Source organism: Trachinotus anak, unplaced genomic scaffold, assembly GCF_046630095.1.
Source record: "Trachinotus anak isolate AG129_WGS33_773 ecotype Australia unplaced genomic scaffold, CSIRO_AGI_Tana_v1 ptg000013l, whole genome shotgun sequence".
Lineage (NCBI taxonomy): Eukaryota > Metazoa > Chordata > Actinopteri > Carangiformes > Carangidae > Trachinotus > Trachinotus anak.
In genome coordinates, this window is record NW_027273864.1 from 27,545,646 (window position 1) to 27,564,860 (window position 19,215).

General features: G+C 40.9%; 1 protein-coding gene and 1 long non-coding RNA gene across 3 annotated transcripts in view; one reads left to right on the forward strand and one right to left on the reverse strand.

Moving 5' to 3' along the window:
• Positions 1-9,815, reverse strand: part of LOC139631039 (uncharacterized) — a 29,077-nt gene extending 19,262 nt beyond the window's left edge. Inside the window, exon 1 of the long non-coding RNA XR_011693273.1 lies at positions 8,935-9,815. This is a non-coding gene — a long non-coding RNA (uncharacterized lncRNA). The remainder of the gene's footprint in view (positions 1-8,934) is intronic.
• Positions 1-19,215, forward strand: part of igsf21a (immunoglobin superfamily, member 21a) — a 172,619-nt gene that overhangs the window by 56,610 nt on the left and 96,794 nt on the right. The gene's annotated exons all lie outside the window — the stretch shown is intronic.

Genomic DNA, 19,215 nt, shown 5'->3' on the forward strand with positions numbered 1-19,215 from the left:
ACCATGAGGAGTACTGTTCAACCTGTGGAAATGTTTTTTTTCACTGTGGAGGAAACTTTCCAAAGTCTGAAAAATAACCCAGATGATGCCATAAGGCTGAAGGTGCTATTGCATTGCATAATGGGAAATGTAAGCTCCACCTTGTCCTATGCTAGACTTAAATATCTCGACCCACACTGCATCAATTTTAATTTCATTTTCAACTCTTGTGAGTCTCCTGACTTTATGCAAGTGCAGTACTACTCTGCTGAATATTCACTTCAGAGAGAGACTGGCAAGGGAGGGAAATTCCAAAAATACTTCCAAAGAGACACAGTCAGTACTACAATCCACTCTTATGCGATGTGTTCATTGAATTTGTCCACAAAATTATGAGCTTCCAAGAAATGATCTACTCCTGTCCTGTTGTACCGAAGTGTGTTATCATCTTGGGTCACTGGAACTAAATTAACTAACCCTCAAAGTACTATCCTCACTGGGAACATCTGCAACCAGCCTGATGATTACTTAAACACTGTTTGATAATAGTGAATGTACAGTTCAGTGCTACATTATGGTGGCATTCACCTTAGTCTCACCCTCCTCCCTCCCTTCATTACTGAGCAGAGCAGCGGTTTATCGCTCAGACACAAACTCAGTCTTTAGAGCAGCTTCTGCTTTCTCACTTTTATTATTGTGAAATAAAACTGTGTCTCTGGACTCATTTTAGCAAATGCTGACCTTTCCAGGTGGGGCAAAAAGAGATTTATGGCACTTTGCACATTCACCTTAGCATCATAGATCATTTTCATTGCTGTGACAATTTCATTTAATCAGGCAGGGATTGAAGAGCGTTGTTTGGCTTGTGTTCTGTCAGGTTTTTGTGCTGTCTATTGATAGCTGTAGTTTAAATAACCACCCTGACAGCAGAGCTGCCCATATTAAGTGTTCCCACGAGAGAGGCAAAGAGGTTGTAGCAGAAATCAGCTCCATCTCTCTGGTGGCTGCTGCTCGGCGCAACCGTTGATAAATTATAAATCAATTACTGACACTCGGCTGCCAAAGTTTCTTTAATCTCTGCCTTTTATTTGACTAAATACTGTTGACTTCTCATTTTACCTCCTGTTCAAATGGAACTGGGGTTGATACTCACCTGGGGAATCCTCGTATCTAATCGAAACTTGGCCAATCAGACAGAAGGCTGAATGGACTGAATATTTCAGCTAGTGCTCATTTGTGGCGCTGGATCCTGGCGTATTCTGTTTGAGGATTTTTTAAATGCATAACAAACCCAGACCGCAGTCAGAATTAGCACGTCTTAGGATGTATTAAAGCTAAATCTGATTATTTCAAAGAACCTTTCGAGCTACACTAACTCAAATTCTCTACTGAATAATATTCAAAACTAGAGATAAAAGTAATGGATTTGATATGAGTTCCCCCATGCTTTCTATTATATTCAAGAATTATGTATTTTCCTTTAACCAACCTCCCAAAATTATGAATAAGTTATTTCCCATTGACTGTACAAATATTATCACCTTAGAATGGAGCGTAAGGGTCTCTATGGGGAGGTCATGACATTTTTGCTTTTAGAGCCAGACTCCCAGACACTCTCACACACTTTTCATTAAGAGTTTCATTTGACCTTTCCATATAATTTGAAATAAATGTGTCATACTGTACCTTCTCTAATCATTGAATTAACCTGATACCAAAAACCATCTTTTCTTATTCGGGTTTATACTAACTGCATCCTTTTTGTTATTATTATTTTCTTATTTCTTTATAAAATGAATGCCTGTGTTTTGTTCACGTTGGCTTTTTTTCCCTCATTGTCTGAGGTCTCACAGATGGCACTGCTGTGTGTCTGAAATGATAATAACTGCTAAATAATTTTCTTTTCCTCAAATATTTTTAATTAAAAATATAGAGAGAAGTATTCAAGCAGTAATCTGTGTCTTTGCATCGGCAGCTCGCACATTTGGGACAAATGATAAATCACAGAAAATCATCATTTTACTAAAAAGGAAGTATTGCATATTTTTTGTAAGCTGCATGAGCTATGCATCATCAGGTATGTGCATTGTTTCTTTGCCGAAAGTCATTCACAGACAGGATTTTAACCTAGCCAGGGATGTTAGGTATGTCTGGGGTCAGCTAGACCACACAGAGAGGTCTAACTCCTGGTTCAACTCTTCAACAAACTTTTCTAAAGTTTCTATGAGAAAAAGGTAAATGGACTCATTTGGGCTTTGGGAAGGGTAATTCCCATGTTTACAAGCACTTCTCATCCAATAGCAAAAACAGATGACATATTAAGGTAATAAAACAATGTTAAGTATGTTTTCATTTCTCTCAGACATCAAATATGTCATTAGGCTTACTAGTGTCCCAGACAGCAAATTCGGAAACTTAGCTGATGTGATGATGTGGGTCATTCTGGCCAGCATAATGACTCATTCATCAATCATAACGAAACAATTTACCAAGTCTGCCTCCTGGATGCTTTGTGGCTGAAGTGGCTGATTTTCTGATGCATGAATACTTCATATTACCCCTCAGTTTAGTTTGCTCAGGATGACAGTAGATCCTCAGACAGACAGAGACGGGGAGCGAATGCCAGAGAGTGAGAGCAGTCCGCAGTAATGGATGCTGTATGGCCCTGCAGCTAATGCTTCAGGAGCAAATAAATGTGCATATGATGTTGCATGACTGGCCACATGAATGTTTTTCCGTGAGTGCTGAATACTGGATTAAGCCCGATGGATATGTCATACCATCAAGCTGTCTTCTGTGCCTTAATAACGCACCAAATAGTACTGATGGATCATTTGATAGTGCGGTGCTAATGTGCTGCCTGTTTGGGAGAAGAATGGCAGCGTGGCTGTGCACGGTGGCGCTCGGAGACCACTCCTCAAAAACACATGCACGCAAGCTCGTCTCACGCTGTGCCCGTTTTAATTGGTGTCATTCTAATGAATATATTCATATGGGACCCCTCCCAGTGGGCGCCCAGGTACATCATTCTGAGGGTGGTGGAGAAAACGGTCTCTGTTAGCTTGTCTGATGAGTGCCGTTCTGCACTACACTTAATTTTAATCACTGGATCAACCATCCCTCCCCCACTCCCCCCCCCACCCCTCCTCTCACTCAGCCCATTACAGGATTCCTCCATCCCCCCTCTGACATAACTCTACTGGGATCCTCTCTCTCACCAATGCAAGTGTCTTTGCTGAGACACTTCCCTAATTTACCACAGGCCTGTCTGCGAGCTGAGCCGCTGATTTTTTTCTCTCTTCCCATCATTCAGCTGTGTCCACCGCGGTCCATTTCATTATTATGACTCCAGCTCACCTGTATTTATAATCCTGCTCTCTGCTGAATTGAATACAGCTCTCCCCACTCCATGTGCAGTCAGAGCATGTCCTAGCTTTACAAGGCAACATGCAATATCAACAACCAGTGAGAAAGATTTTAATTATGTTCCAGAGGCTTTTTATTTTTTTGTTAACAAATTGCAAAAATAATGAGATCGAAAGATATATATATATATATATATCTTTCTATCTTTTGGTGTAGAAGAGTATAGCTACTAGAGAACTAATGTTCCAGTCAGGACCAGGCTGTGATCTGCTCTCTAGATTTCCCATACGTTCTCTAGTTGTCCACGTATTCACTTCAATGATTAAGATAGCCGTTATTAGTCCCACAGTGGGGAAATTTGCAGTATTACAGCAGCAAAGTAGACAGTGCAAGAGAAAAAAATGTAAATGTCAGTAACAGATACTTACCTTGTGTATCTTATCTTGTGTATCTTGTATGTGGTTGTTTTATTGTGGAGCAAAATTCCAGCTAGTAAGTGGATAGATTTGGTCTTAAAGGACAATAATTAAAGGTAACAAATCAGAGAAAGACTCTATAGCTGCGTTTTGAACATGTTGGGTTTTTTTTTTTAAGTTTCTGATCAGCAGATTGATTGCAAATGTTTTAAAGCACAACACAAATGGCAAACAAAGCGGTTTTGAGTATAATTAGCTTGAGAAAGACTGTAACTTAGCTCCCTGCCTGCTTCTGAATAACTCACTGACCGCTCCCTGAAAATCATTATTGTGATCCACAAGTTACACAGTAACTGTACATATTTGTTAATACACTGGTGGAATAAGAAATAATGGTTATTTTGTCTTTTAGGGCTTTTATATCAGATATGTGGAGTTGGCTCTCCTCTCCTCCCATGTGGGTGTGTTGGTATTTGTTGTGGTGCAGTAACAAATCAATAGTTTCTAATGTCTAGAAAGGACAATAACCAAAGACAGTCGTTAATCTTGATCATCAGCTGAATACCACTGAAAGCTTGTCAAGTTTTAATGAAGCCATCTGCTACCACAGATTCTGCTCAGAGCATCACAAGTCAGAGTTATATTTACAACCTATACTACACAGGCCATACAGCTTCAGGTTTCTGTACTCAGGTACATAAATATACTGCAGCTACTACTAATATGCTACAATATCCAGTTGTACACTTTTTTTAAACCTACATTTCTGCTATAACAAGAATTATCCAGAAGCAAAACATTTTCTGAAGTAATGACGAGTGACAGCCAAACAGAGTTTCACCATTTTTTAAGGAAAAGTAATTAAAAAAAAGGTTTAACTGTTATTGGGTCAACTGTTTTGTTTATATTGCATCATTTCAGACCACTTAGGGACCTTTGCTATTTCCTTGTTTGTGATTGACAATTAGTTTGGTTTAAATCTTTTTTTTTTTTCCCCACCCCACACACTGACCTCCCAGGGACAATTTGTCAGTCATTGCTGTAGAACTAAATTGTAATCAACAGTATCAATTCCATAATACTAAAGGCATTTTAAGAACAGAACGATTTCTTGAATTAATCTTTACCTGTAAACACAAAATAGAAAGGCATTTAACCCACATTTGGCCCAGTGAAGCTGCTCGCAGTCTTTGTATGAGACGATGATTTAGAGTGTCCTTCCCAGAAGAATTAAAGCTTAAAACAATCTGACCGGACCATGAGGTTTATGTTCTGTACCAAACTACAAACTAATGGGATGTTAAGTGATGCAAAAGTGGGGGAGATCAGGGCTAACACATTAACCCTTCGCTAACCTTAAACTGTGTAGTTTTAGTCGACCAAATGCAACCATATGTTTTCCATAATGCAGCAGATCAGAAAAAAAAGCCAGTAGAAGTCATCTTTGGAGTGCTCAGTGGATCATTTTGGAAAGCTTTGACAAATAACAGCGAAGGAGATTTGTTGCTATGGTTACATGGAGTGGCTCCCTTGGGCGTGCCAATCAGAATCAGAATCAGAATCAGAATCAGTTTTATTGCCAAGTATGCTTTCACATACAAGGAATTTTTTCTGGTGATTGGTGCAATTGATCAGCAACAGTGGGGCTCTCTAGCCTTGTTGATGAGGCTAATAGCAGATGGGAAGAAGCTATTTTTGTGGCGAGAGGTTTTGGTCCTGAAGGACCGCAGCCTCCTGCCAGAGGGGAGTGTCTCAAAGAGTTTGTGTCCAGGGTGGGAGGAGTCAGCTACAATCTTCCCTGCACGCCTCAGAGTCCTTGAGGCGTACAGGTCCTGGAGGGATGGTAGATTGCAGCCAATCACCTTCTCAGCAGAGTGGATGATACGCTGCAGTCTGTTATTGTCCCTCTCCGTGGCAGCAGCGTACCAGATGGTGATGGAGGAGGTGAGGATGGACTCAATGATGGAGGTGTAGAAGTTCACCATCATAGTCCTTGGCAGGTTGAACTTCTTCAATTGCCTCAGGAAATACATCCTCTGCTGAGCTTTTTTGATGAGGGAGCTGATGTTTAGCTCCCATTTGAGATCCTGTGTGATGGTGGTTCCCAAGAAGCGAAAATGCTCCACGGTAGCCACGGGGGAGTCACACAGGGAGATGGGGGTGGGTGGGGCTGGGCTCTTCCTGAAGTCCACTATCATTTCCACTGTCTTCAGAGCGTTTAGCTCTAGGTTGTTCTGCCTGCACCAGGTCACCAGATGCTCAGTCTCCCACCTGTAGGCAGACTCATCGCCATCAGAGATGAGTCCAATGAGAGTGGTGTCGTCTGCAAACTTCAGGAGCTTGACAGACTGATGGCTGGAGGTGCAGGTGTTAGTGTACAGGGAGAAGAGCAGAGGAGAAAGAACGCAGCCTTGCGGGGATCCAGTGCTGATGGTCTGGGAGTCAGACACGTGCTTTCCTAGCTTCACGTGCTGCCTCCTGTCAGACAGGAAGTCGGTGATCCACCTGCAGGTGGAGTCAGGCACGCTCAGCTGGGAGAGCTTGTCCTGCAGCAGAGCCGGGATGATGGTGTTGAAGGCAGAGCTAAAGTCCACAAACAGGATCCTGGCATAGGTCCCTGAGGAGTCCAGGTGCTGGAGGATGAAGTGGAGAGCCATGTTGACGGCGTCGTCTACAGACCTGTTGGCTCTGTAGGCGAACTGCAGGGGGTCCAGGAGTGGGTCAGTGATGGATTTGAGATGGGACAGGACAAGACGCTCAAATGATTTCATGACCACAGAGGTCAGGGCAATGGGTCTATAGTCATTTAGTCCTGTGGGCCTTGGTTTTTTGGGGACAGGGATGATGGTGGAGGATTTGAAGCAGGCTGGCACGTGGCAGGTCTCCAGTGAGGTGTTGAAGATGTCTGTGAACACTGGAGACAGCTGATCAGCACAGTGCTTCAGGGATGATGGAGAGACAGAGTCAGGACCGGCTGCTTTGCGGGGGTTCTGCTTCTTAAAAAGCCTGTTGACATCTCTCTCCAGGATAGAGAGAGACGTTCCTTTGGTAGGGGAGGAGGGGGGTTCTGATGTGGCTCTGATGTGGAGGTTAGTGTCAGGCTTGTCCCACTGTCTTTCAAAGCGGCAGTAGAACTCATTCAGATCGTTGGCCAGACGGAAGTCATTAATGGAGTGGGGGGGTTTAGGTTTGTAGTTAGTGATCTGTCTGAGCCCTTTCCAGACAGAAGCAGAGTCATTGGCTGAGAACTGGAGCTGAAGTTTCTCAGAGTACAGTCGTTTAGCTTCTCTCACCGCTTTGCTAAACCTGTACTTGGACTCTTTAAACTTGTCCCTGTCCCCACTCCTGAAAGCTTCCTCCTTTTGCCTCCTGAGCTGACTGAGCTTAGCTGTGAACCAGGGTTTGTCATTGTTATAACTCACCCTGGTGCGTGATGGGATACAGCAGTCCTCACAGAAGCTGATGTATGACGTCACAGCCTCTGTGAACTCATCCAGACTGTTGGAAGCAGTCCTGAACACCTCCCAGTCAGTGCAGTCCAAACATGCCCGCAGATCCTCTATGGCTTCACTGCACCACTGCTTTGATGTCCTCGCAACAGGTTTACACAGTTTTAGTTTCTGCCTGTATGTGGGAATCAGGTGGACCATGACATGGTCAGAGTGGCCCAGTGCAGCCCGGGGGACGGCGTGATAAGCACCACTGATTGTGGTGTAACAGTGGTCCAGAGTGTTCCCCTCTCTGGTCGGGCAATTAACAAACTGTCTATATTTGGGCAGTTCATGACTGAGGTTCCCTTTGTTAAAGTCACCAAGGACAATAACTACGGAGTCCGGGTAGGTCTGCTCCACACACAGTATCTGGTCTGCGAGCGCCCGCTGTGCCTCCTGCACGTTGGCCTGTGGTGGGATGTAAACACCGACCAGGATGATTGAGGTGAACTCACGGGGGGAGTAGAAGGGCCTGCAGTTTATGATGAAAGTCTCCAGGTCAGGAGAACAGTGCTGCAGGATCACTGTCACGTCTTTGCACCAGCCACTGTTTGCATAAAAGCAGATTCCTCCACCTTTGGTTTTGCCGGACAGCTCTGTGTCTGGATCCGCTCTGAAGAGCTGGAAGCCGGCCAGCTCCAGCGCAGAGTTCGGAATCGATCCACACAGCCACGTCTCCGTGAAGCACAGGACGGCAGATGAGGAAAAGTCTCTGTTCTTCTGCACCAGTAGCTGAAGTTCATCCAGTTTGTTGGGCAGTGAACGCACGTTGGAGAGAAAGATACCTGGGAGAGGTGTGCGGAGTGCGCGCCGGCGGAGACGCGCAAGCGCACCGGCACGTTTTCCTCTCCTCCGGCGTTTCACTGCGAGAGCAACGGTCAGAGCACCTCTGACCAAAATGTCCAATAATCCCACAGATGAGTCGAGAAAAGTAGGAAAAAAATCCACTGGAGTTGTTTCTCTGATGTTAATGAGCTCTTCTCTGGTGAAAGAGCTCCGGAAACCAAAGCAGAAAACTGGATTTATAAAGAAAATAAGGCAATGAATGTAGTTCTTCTCTCTAAAAGTTAAATACAGGTTCTGAAAAGTGGACTGTTCATTCATTCCACGCTGATTGGTCGTTACAGCATGTGATTAAATCTTATGTGCCAAAATTATGTACCAATGTGCTCCCAGTGTTCACACCTCCTGAGCAGACAGCAGTCCGAAGGGACTTTGTGGGACTTCTAATATTCAAATGCTGTATGCGCAGTTCTTCCCTCTCAACATATTGCCATTATCTTAACAGCACAGCAGTGCTGTACATGTGTACTTAAGTGTTTGCCAGCTGTGTTTGGACACAGGCCAGCTGCCTGAGTTGCTTTGAGGACAACTTGATGTTTGTATTTGGAAATATGACAATAACTCTGCTCATAAACCACTGACCTGACTATAACTGTACAGTCAACTAACAGCAAGAAACTTATTCTGGGATAAAAGTGCCCACACAAACTCTGCACCTCATCTTATTCTAAGACCCTAAACTCTCACAATGCCTCTGGTAGTGTTTTTCAGATTTTCTTGTGGCCCACATTTTTGACAAATCCCATTAAAGCTGTTGACAGTGTCAAAGCACAATATAACAGCTATGCAAATGACTTTTCTCTTGTCACAGTCTGCCAAGGAATATAGGAGTGTATTACCTGAGGGCAGTGTGTCACTGGATTTACTGTTGTCATTTCCTGGCCATATGTTAGATCCAAATGCAATGGCAAAGATATGTTACCGGATACTCGACCCAGAAAGTGGAGTGTTTTTCCAGCCAGTAATCCTCTTTCTTGACTGTGGAGAGACACAGGAGGCGTCATATGTTAAATCCGAGTTTAAAATCTTCAAGACAGGGTTGCCTGGGCAACTGGAATCTGTGAATAGAGAAGAGAGCTCGCTGAGTGTGTACGCACAGCACACTCCTGTGGGGTTTTTGGGTGTCTAACTTCCTGCTGTTTAATCCACGAGTGTAACTGTGTAGGTGTAGGTAACTGTTTCAAAAAATATTGTCTCAGTGTATTGTAGTGTATTGTTGAATATCTATCTCTCTATCTTTCTATCCATGTAATCATCTATCTGAAAATATATAATACATAATAATGTAATTTTCCTCTACAGTTGATTCCTTTACTGGTATCTATATCTTTGGGGATACAGGCCACCTAAGTAAGGGCGTGTGTCCATATAGTCAGGTCAAGCTGACTTTATTTTGTAGAGCACGTTTAAACAGAGCTTGAGCTGACCAGAGCGCTATACAAAGGACAATTAAGATAAATAAAAGCACATAAAACAAATGTGTAAACACAAGGAAAGCAGGTAGATTTACTGTATAAGAGCGTAAGACATACTAACATAGATAAGAAAACAACAAGCAACAAATGAACATTGTGAACACAACAATGTATTAGAAGGTTAGTGAGCAAAAAAAGCCAGTGAATAAAAATGTATAGTGTTTTTTTTTTGTTTTGTTTTTTTTTCCCGATGGGGTTGGACGTGTCACCCAGGTAACCAAATGGAGGAGTAGCTTGTTCTGGTCCTGAGCTATATGATACAGTATGTCAGACAGAAAGTGAAATAAGCCTGGAACCAGTTCCGCCCAACAGCAGCTCTTGGACAAGGCGAAGACGTTCACTGTATTGTTGTCTCTGACGGATCTTGTCATGCAGCCACATCCCTCTTGCTCTGCTGCCGTCAGATTGAGTGGTGACTGCCTCACCTACACAAAGTGTGAGTGCAAGCATCTCTCGGTTGGTGCTAATGGTTAAAAAAACTATGTCAAACAAATAGTAACAAAAAGCAAAGGAGCGATACAAGTCCATCATGCAACGGTGGTGGTGATATGTTGTCAAGATATTTTTGTCATAGAAACATAATTCACACAACGTGCAGTGCTTTTTTTTTTAGAACTACGCTCTGCCAACACTTTTCTGCCAGAGAAAAACACTGTATGGACACGCCCTAATTATACACACTGATACACTGACACTGTACATTGTCATGTGCCCTGCAATTTAAAGTGGTTGTGCAAAATGTTGTGATTATTAGAGAAACTCTGGTCATTTTCCACAACACTTACTCATAAAGTTGTTGTTTTTTTGTTTTTTTATACTTTTATTCATCTTTTTCCTCAGTTATGCCACCATGAGCTGACAAATGCAGAAATCCGCACATGCATTACCACATCACTCTTATCAACACAGAGTAGTACCATGGATAGATCACTATCAGCGCCGCTGGCCATGCTGCAGCTCTAAGGTCTGTGCCAAAGGGCTTCCCCGTTCTCTGACCACGGTGTGGGTCTGGCTCCGGCTCCCATGGCGTGTTCACATTGCCTCCATCATCCCCTGAATCTCCCAGCAGGATAATTCAGCACCTGTTAGAATTAACCTGCTTGTTAAACAAAGCTATGCAGCCAACCTTCAGGCTGCTTTGTGTGGACACGGTGAGAGATGATAAGCTCCTCTGTTTTCAAGTCTGCCTGCTTCAGCTGTGAACATAACTTCTTTTTTTTTTTTTTTTTTTAAGACAGAGAACATTTTCTGTGATAAGTATTTAGCTTTCCTTTAGTCTGCAGTTAGGGCCTGTGCTCACTGTGTTATTCAGTTAGTGTGCCCTACTTGGCAGTAGAGTTTGTTGCTGTCCTCTGTCGACTGCTTGTTTGACTGCAGCATCATCAAAAAGACAGATTGAACATTCCTCTGCCTCTTTGCCTTTGCGCTGGATATCAACCTCTGATCATTGGTCCATCAGAAGGAATAACTTTACATTTATGTGGCCTTTGAAAATAGAAATCCCTAAACATTTGAAATAGTCTTATAAATTGGACCAAACACTGGGAAAATTATTATCTTATATAGTCATTTTTCAGGATGACTTTGGGGTTGTTAGGTTCCTGTTGTGGTCATTGTCTTCTCCTGTTTTGTGATCAAATGTAATTTTATGGAGAGGTGCACAAGTGAGCATTTTCATGTCACATTAATGATAGTTTTCAAGCTTCAAATTTTAGGCTTTACATTCATATTAGATATGATGAAGCTGCGGGCTTCTTGCTTTCTAAATGTAAAACACATCCAGACCCTGTGTATGAACTTCTCTGCAGGGGACACCTAATTGTCCGGTGTGAAAGAAAATTAGAAATCGCTTTCATTATTTTTCACTTCAAAGATGATTGCACTCCGTCATCTGTAGGTTAAAAAAACAAACAAACAACAACAAAAAAAAACCTGGTCTGCCCCTTTAAACAGTGGCACAAACCTCTGTCATCTTTATTAGCCTGCTGCTTCATGCTGAATCTGGTGCCCCAAGGGGAATGAGCGATAAGGTGATATGGATCACTGCACTGCAACCTTCCCCTCTGAGGATGTCACTGGGGCAAATATGCAGCCTGTTAAACATGAAATGATAATTACACACTTCATGTCAGCAAACCAGTAGATGAGTCCCTTTCTATCCACAAATGCTAATGGCAACAAAGGGACTGATCATTGTTGTGCCTGTCTGAGAGCTTTGGCTGCTAATGGCAGTGACTGTGATGACAAAGGGATATTTTGTTTCTGTGCTGCTAAGAATGAATAATGGCTCCTAATTGTAAGTATCTCCCAGAGATCCCCAGGTATCTATCAAAAGCATACTCTGTATCTAATTAATTAGGTAATTCAACAAATGATTATATGGAAAAACTCTCCACGAGATCATTTGCTTTTTCCCGACTGACTAATTTTCTCTCCATGACAGTAGGATTAAATATAGTTGAATAGTTGCATAATGCTTTTTCATCCTGACGGTAAATGTGAGCATCAGGGTATAGTACATCATACATGGATCACAGAGGTGTTGCATGGCACATTTATTTTTCAATCTCTTAATTGTTTCCAACCTGAAATTGGTTCGACAGCAGTATGATAGCAGTGCTTATACTGGCACAGATTCTGTAAAATAATTAAGCATCTTTGTGAAATGAAAGATGAGAGTTGATGATATAGATCTCATTTACAGCGGCCATCTGGGAGAAGAGGATTTAAATTTTGATGGCAGAGTCATTGCTTGTGTTTCACTCATTTTTAAGGCTTACTATAGCTCTTTAAGTTTCACCCTGTCCTGGAAACTGACAACCTCCCTATCAAAACCATACCAGATTTTTGAAATCCATTCTCACTATCACAGAAGGATCAAACAAGAAAGTGATTACTTAGCGATTAGGAGTGGATCAGAGCCTCTCGGTGACATTTGCATTAGAGCAGGAAGTCATTTCCATGCCAGAAGAGTCTTAGCAGTGGCCTCTACTCCGCCTCAACACAGCACACTGTGAGGTCCTCCAGGGGGCACGAAAGAAGCAAAACAATTACTTATTTAGTCCTTTATATATTTATTTACTTGTTTACTTCCTTGCTTGTTTATTTGTATAGACTGTAATGAGATGCACTTTCAAATGAGGGAAACTGCCCACATACAAACAAAAGACAAAATGTGACCTGTTGACTGCTTTGCAAATCTATTTATTAATTTATTTAATTTGTTCAAAGCTGTAAAGTCAGAAACTCAAATATATTTATTTTTCATATTTTATATATAGCTATATGTCTATATGCAGTCTCTCTCTCTCTCTCTCTCTCTCCATGAATATATATTAAGGAGAGAGAGAGAAAGAAACCAACAACGAATTGAACCTACTGTCTGTGTTGCCAGAGCCTGATATACCTTATTCCTCTGAACCACAGAGCTCTATTGTTGTTCAAAAACACATTAGTGACTCACCCTCACGTTTCTTCGTTACCATGAACATGGGCACTGTAGTGTAGCCTACTTTTATTTCTTCCCACATACATTTTGTCCTGCTGCTGTAAATACTCACTAGAGCACCAAATGTCTGTTCATCCACAGCAGATGATAGTTTACTGCTACAGCTTTAGAAACATGAAGTAAATGCCCCTCATTCTATCTCCAAATTTCCCCCAAACCCTGCAATTTGATATGTGAAGTTGTAATGTCTGTTTGAGCGTCACATTATTTATATTCTGTTTTCAAGCTAAGCTAATCACATAATGATCTACAAAAACCTGGTGATATATGTTTCAAAACTATTTTTTTTACAGTTTGCATGACTCACTCATTTAGTGACACTGCATGAAAGTGACCCGAAAGTTGAGAAACTTCAGTGGTGAGGGGTGATCTAAGTTGCAAATGTCTTTAGGAAAGAAGTAATTATTTTTCAACTTTCCCTGGCCTACTCCTGCAGTTGGTTTGTGTGACTGTGGTCACATATCTTTTGCCTTAATGTAATGACATGTGACAACCATATTAAATTTTCCACATATACAACTAGATGTATGTAATATGTGTTGGCCTGTTCCTTCGGTGGGATCACATTCAAGTAGAACATCGTGATGCAACATCTGTGTGGGAGCAGAAAACACTGAACAACACTTTGGAGTATATGAAAATAGGTCATTATAGCAATGTTTGTGAATGTGAGCAGTTTCTCATCTGTGCAAGTGTCACAAAAACTGCAACAACATAACAACAAATACTTCTAGCGGATGAGACGTCCAAGTTATCCAGTGGTTGATGCGTTCGAAATGAGTTTATGCTTTGCCAGTGAGGGGAAGCTGTTTGAAAATATTGATGGCTATCAAACATTTACACATAATCACTTACATGTTATCATCCATCCATCCATCCATCCATTCTGTCTTCAATGCCTTTCTTTATCTTATCTGTTTTATTCAAGGTCATTCGGTGTCTACGACAGCACGAGTTGAATAAACGGCACAGAAACACCCTGAATATATTGTCACTCTATCATGGAGCTAATCAGGGCACTTAATAAAGTCCAGGAGTTATTAAGTGCTGATTAAGGTCAATACTTTCAGGGCACTACCTTAGTTGAATACAGACAGTATGAGCAATTGAAATTGAAAAAAGATGTTAGAAAATCTGTAATAAAGTAACTGTCAGTGACATCTTGTTTTTGAAACATCTTTGATAAATCAATAATAAATAAATATTAATAACTATGAAGAAAAGTATTTCTATGCTGCTTTTTCCTGGATTATTACCACATCAGGACATCTGAACTATGACGTGAACTGCGGTTGGCTTATTTTCTTTATTGTGTTCCCACAAATAATCAGATCAGTCTCTAGATGATTTTTTTATTGTTCTTGATCCTTTCAAACAAGGCTTTGACCTCATTGAAAGGTAGCCTTGGGCCAAACTGCCCCTCTCCAAAATCACCCTGAGAACATCTGAGAACCTGATTCTCTTTGGCAATCCATAATAAATTGTTAACACTGTGTACCACTACTGCAGAAATACAATAGTATACAATACAATAGTACTGCAATCCAGGTATTGCTCCCCTCCTTCAATGGAAACCAGCATTAGGCTGTTGATTTGAAAAATGGGATTGAAATCACAGATATCCCCATGAATGTTAAATAAAAGCAAGAAGTTTTTCCTCATTGTTGAATGTAAACAGACTACTTCAGTCATAAAATGTGGGGATTTGTTTCAGCTTCACCTATTCTAGGCTACTACTATTCAGTGCACAACCAGAAACTGCGGCAAGCACATGAGGGAGGGAGGCCCACCTGTGGCGCTTACTCCTGGTTGAATAATAAGCGCTGACAGATTCATTGATTCTAGAACGGATCAAATGGTAAATTATTTCTGCTAAAGCTATTTCCATCTCAATTGTTTTTTGGATTGCTTTAATAGTGGGGATTTTTTTGTTTATTAAAAGATACCCTAAATACCACAAGATAGTTTCTTTTTCCTCCTCACAATTTCAGACCGGATTGGAAGCTTTGGCGGCAGTATAGGACCCCAACCCTAACCCAAACTAAATGGCAGTGTTCCCAATTAATTGTGAGTGAATATAACTATTCAAATTGCTGCCCGTTGCTGCTGGGAAGTCCATTGAGAGGCTTAATTATAAATTATAACAGAATACAGGGCTGCTGGAATAAGTCTTAAAACCCGGAAATGAATTAGCATTATAACATTACTGTTCATGCAGCTCTGGTGTAGTTTGTTTATAGCCTTACATTAGCTTTTTACTTCTGGCTATCGCATTTGGGCTTCAAAAATCATAAAAGTGGTGTTCATTTCTGAAGATTATCCTGCTAAACAAAACAAGTACGTATCATAAACTTTTGTTTGTCACATAGTTTGTTTTCCACTATAATTCAAAAGCCAATGTAATAATCCCTTTGTCTTTTTGTCCAGGGACCCAGGGTGGCCCTGACATTCCATCCCTGTTGTATTCTGTTAGAAATACAAATGAATTCTGTGCAGCTTTGACTTGATTGGTGGTGAGAGTGAGTATGTGGAACAGTTTATAATGCTGGGGATTTTAAAGTGTGATCATCATTGTTGGCTTGGTTTTTGCTTTCCCACAGTTATTGTATTGAGCAGAAATTCATCATTTCCTAGTATGACCTTGTTAGAGAGCAGCAACATATAGTAAAGTGAAATTTCGCAAATGCCACACGAGGTTCAAATCCTAGAAGTGGCTTTTCGATACACTTTACGAAATATGAATAAATAAGTGCTGTGTGTGGTAAAAGAGTTGAGGGCGAGGTCGGCGATAGATGGAGGTTTCAGTTGAATGTTAATAATGTAAACATGTCACTTCTTGTTCTTCAAGTTTCTGAAGATTCTGTCTGTATTATACAAAGACCATGATCCCTGACCTCAACCATGTGCCAGAAATGCAGAGACATAATTAGAAAAATTTTTCAACTTGCTTTAGTTTTGAAGCAGGTATTATACAGCAAGGTTGGATATTTTGGCAGAAAACAAGCAAAATCCATAGTCGATTAACAATTTTCACATATGTTCAGCCATGACTGTTTGCAGCTCGCCAGATTCTGTAAATGCCCGACATGTCCACACTTTGCTGATAAAAACACAACGAGTGCGACTTTATATTTCCAACAAAACATATTTGCTGTTGCGAATTACTCGTGTATAACCAGGGTTGATGGGGTGTAACCTGTTGATTAAGAAAAAAGAAAATCACAAACACACTTCTAATGGTAAAAATAACATGTGGGAATTCTCTATACTGGTGGATTTCACATTTCCCACATTCACAAACTGTAGAGGTATGTGAAAACAGGTAGCCAATGAATGCACCGTTACCAGCAGTACATTAATTATTAGCTGCATTCACATTCATCCAGTATTGTGCTTGCAAGAAGTTACCAATGTTGGCTCAAGTTTCTTTATTGCTGAGTTGAAGGTGACTTGCAACAGAAAACCTTGATTTTCACTTTAAATGTGTGATACCAGTGAGTTAAACACTTTGAAGTTGCAACAGTGAGCTTAATTCACTTATTCCGTGGAAACATGACCTTTGCTTTAAAGCAGTGGTTACCGCTTCTATTCACTCATCCATCCATAATTTTTCCTCAGCATTTTATTCCCTTTAAGGTTTCTTGAGGTGGCTGGAGGCTGTCAGAGAAATGCACTGGACAGATCATCAGACTATGATAAGGTGAATCAGGGAAACAGTTTGTAGACCAGAGATTAGATTAGAAGCTAATATGAACAGACGAAAGTACATATATTCTTGAAAATGTATAAGTAATTCCTTTAAGATGAGATGTAATATGGAGCCAAGCCTTTCATCCTCACAGCTAAGCGCCCATGATGATTCTGTTTTCCTGGATATTATACATGATAGAGGAGACATGGTTGATAGTTTGGGGACACTTGAGGGCACAAAACCTCAGCAATTTTGCAAGTATATCTCATAATTGTAGCTTTTTAGAATTGTGCCTGTGCAGTGACAGTATTCTGTGGTGCAAATCACTGAATTTAAAATTTAATTCGGAAGGAACATAGTGTATGGGACAAGATGGTTGGACTTCAGTGTTGTCTCTTCATGTCTTTTACAGGGAAAGCACAGAATACACCTCAGCTCTATACTTAGAAACGTGTATTATCACTTACGCCATTGCTGCTACAAACATCATTCACAATTGTGGCTGCTTCCTTTTTCAGAGGACTTCTGCAGGTGCTATAAAAAGATACTGCTGCGTCAGTTTCTGAGAAGAGGTTTTCCAGCGTGGGTGTTTGCACCATGGCCTTGAAACTGATTCTTTGCTCTGTGGAAATAAAAAAAGTAAAGAAGAGCATATTGCATGACCTAAAAGCTTACATATTGTAAAAGAGGCCTCTGTATTTGTTAGCTACATTTAAGACTGTTAATATTAACATTGTTGACTATATTTAACATTGATAAATGTACATGTCAGTTGATTTGTATTACCCTAACAATTCCATCTTATGTTGATGAATCTCCATCCCACTGGAAACAAAACAGAATTTCCTGCCTGATGCTGATCTGTGTTTAGATTGTAGTGTATCAATCAACAATAGAGCCATTTAGTTGGGTGAAAATGTTGCTTTTAAAAAGTTGGTCTGTGTCGGATTTGTGTCTCCACAGTTCTCTGCACTTACCTAGTAAAAAATATGCTCCGTCAAACATCAGCCATATTTGTCCTTGAAACTGAGGTCGTTGATGGCTGTAAAAGTAAAAACTCTCATGTGTTTGTAAAAAACTGGAATTGTTTTATTAACGCACAGTTCATTTTCAGTGTCGATGCACAGGCACACTACTCCCACAATGGAAAAAAAAGACATCGTGAATAATGCGCTATTGCACATAGCAACGCGTAAATGATGAGTCCGAATAACCCGCTCACCAATCAGAGCCATAATATGGACAAGGTTCACTCATAACCAGGCCAGCTCTGCAGCCAAGGGAAAACAATTAGAGAAAAGATTCTCTTCCCCTGGGGGTTTAATGCATGTGGAGAGAGATAGGTTTTTGAAATAGATTTTTGTCGGTGTAAAATGAGATGCTGACCTCTAGGTCCAAGACACTCAAAGACATCAGAGGAGCGGGACAGCACACTCCCAGTGGGGCTAAAGGGTATTCATCCAGGACATCATTCTCGCGCCTGGTGTGAGTCATGCTACTAGCCATGACAGCCACTCCTCATGCTAGTTATCAGCAGAGAGCCTGCGAGGGTGTTCAAAGTCAAGATTGCATCTATGCAATCAAGTTCTTTTTTAAATGCTGTGAGACCCGGGCAGTTCACACTGGCCTTTTTCCGCCTCTGTGGCTGTGGAGTTGGTAGTGTTAATCATGTCATCTTGATGGAGTAATGAAAAGGCAGTTTTTTTTAAAGATCGCTGGTCTTGAAAAGCAAAAATAATTTTAGTTTCTCTTGTTTTTATTTTCCTGCTTCTGTTGGTTGAATAAGCTTGTCAGGAAATGTGATTTATTTTCGCATTAGCCTGTAATTTTTCTGAATAATAGAAAACTACTATGAAAAAAGCAGGTACCCAGCAAATTTCTAAGAAGATTGTGGACTGCTTTTTTTTCAGCTCTTCATCTATATATTCTCAAATATACACGACTTTCAACACTATTTATATGTCACTATTTTGATTTGATCATACAGCATGGTTCATTTTTCAGATATATTCAACACTAATATTTATTAGTGGAAAATTAAATTGTATTTAAATATAAATTGTAACTTTTGCTTGCAACCTCTTCTTCTTCCTTTCCCTCAGAGCAATCAGAAATCTGAGCCGCCGTGTGTGAAACTGCTGGAATGTGAAATACTTTTCTTTCATAGCATCTTTAGCTCTGTGCCCATTTGTGATATTGTCCATATTCATTTTCTTTCCCCTCTCTTTAGCTGCAATCTCTTTGTTCCCTTAAGGCAGTCTTTTACATGGTGTATCGTAATGATCCATTATAATGTCGCCACACGCAGGATAAGTTTTTGCCAAGTTGATCCTCGAAACCAGAGGTAATCAGAAATGCCGTTTCTTTCCATTTCTTCTTCTGAATATTTAACTTGAGTTGTTATTGTCCTGTTGGCGTCCAGGTAAACAGGTGGTATAAGAACACA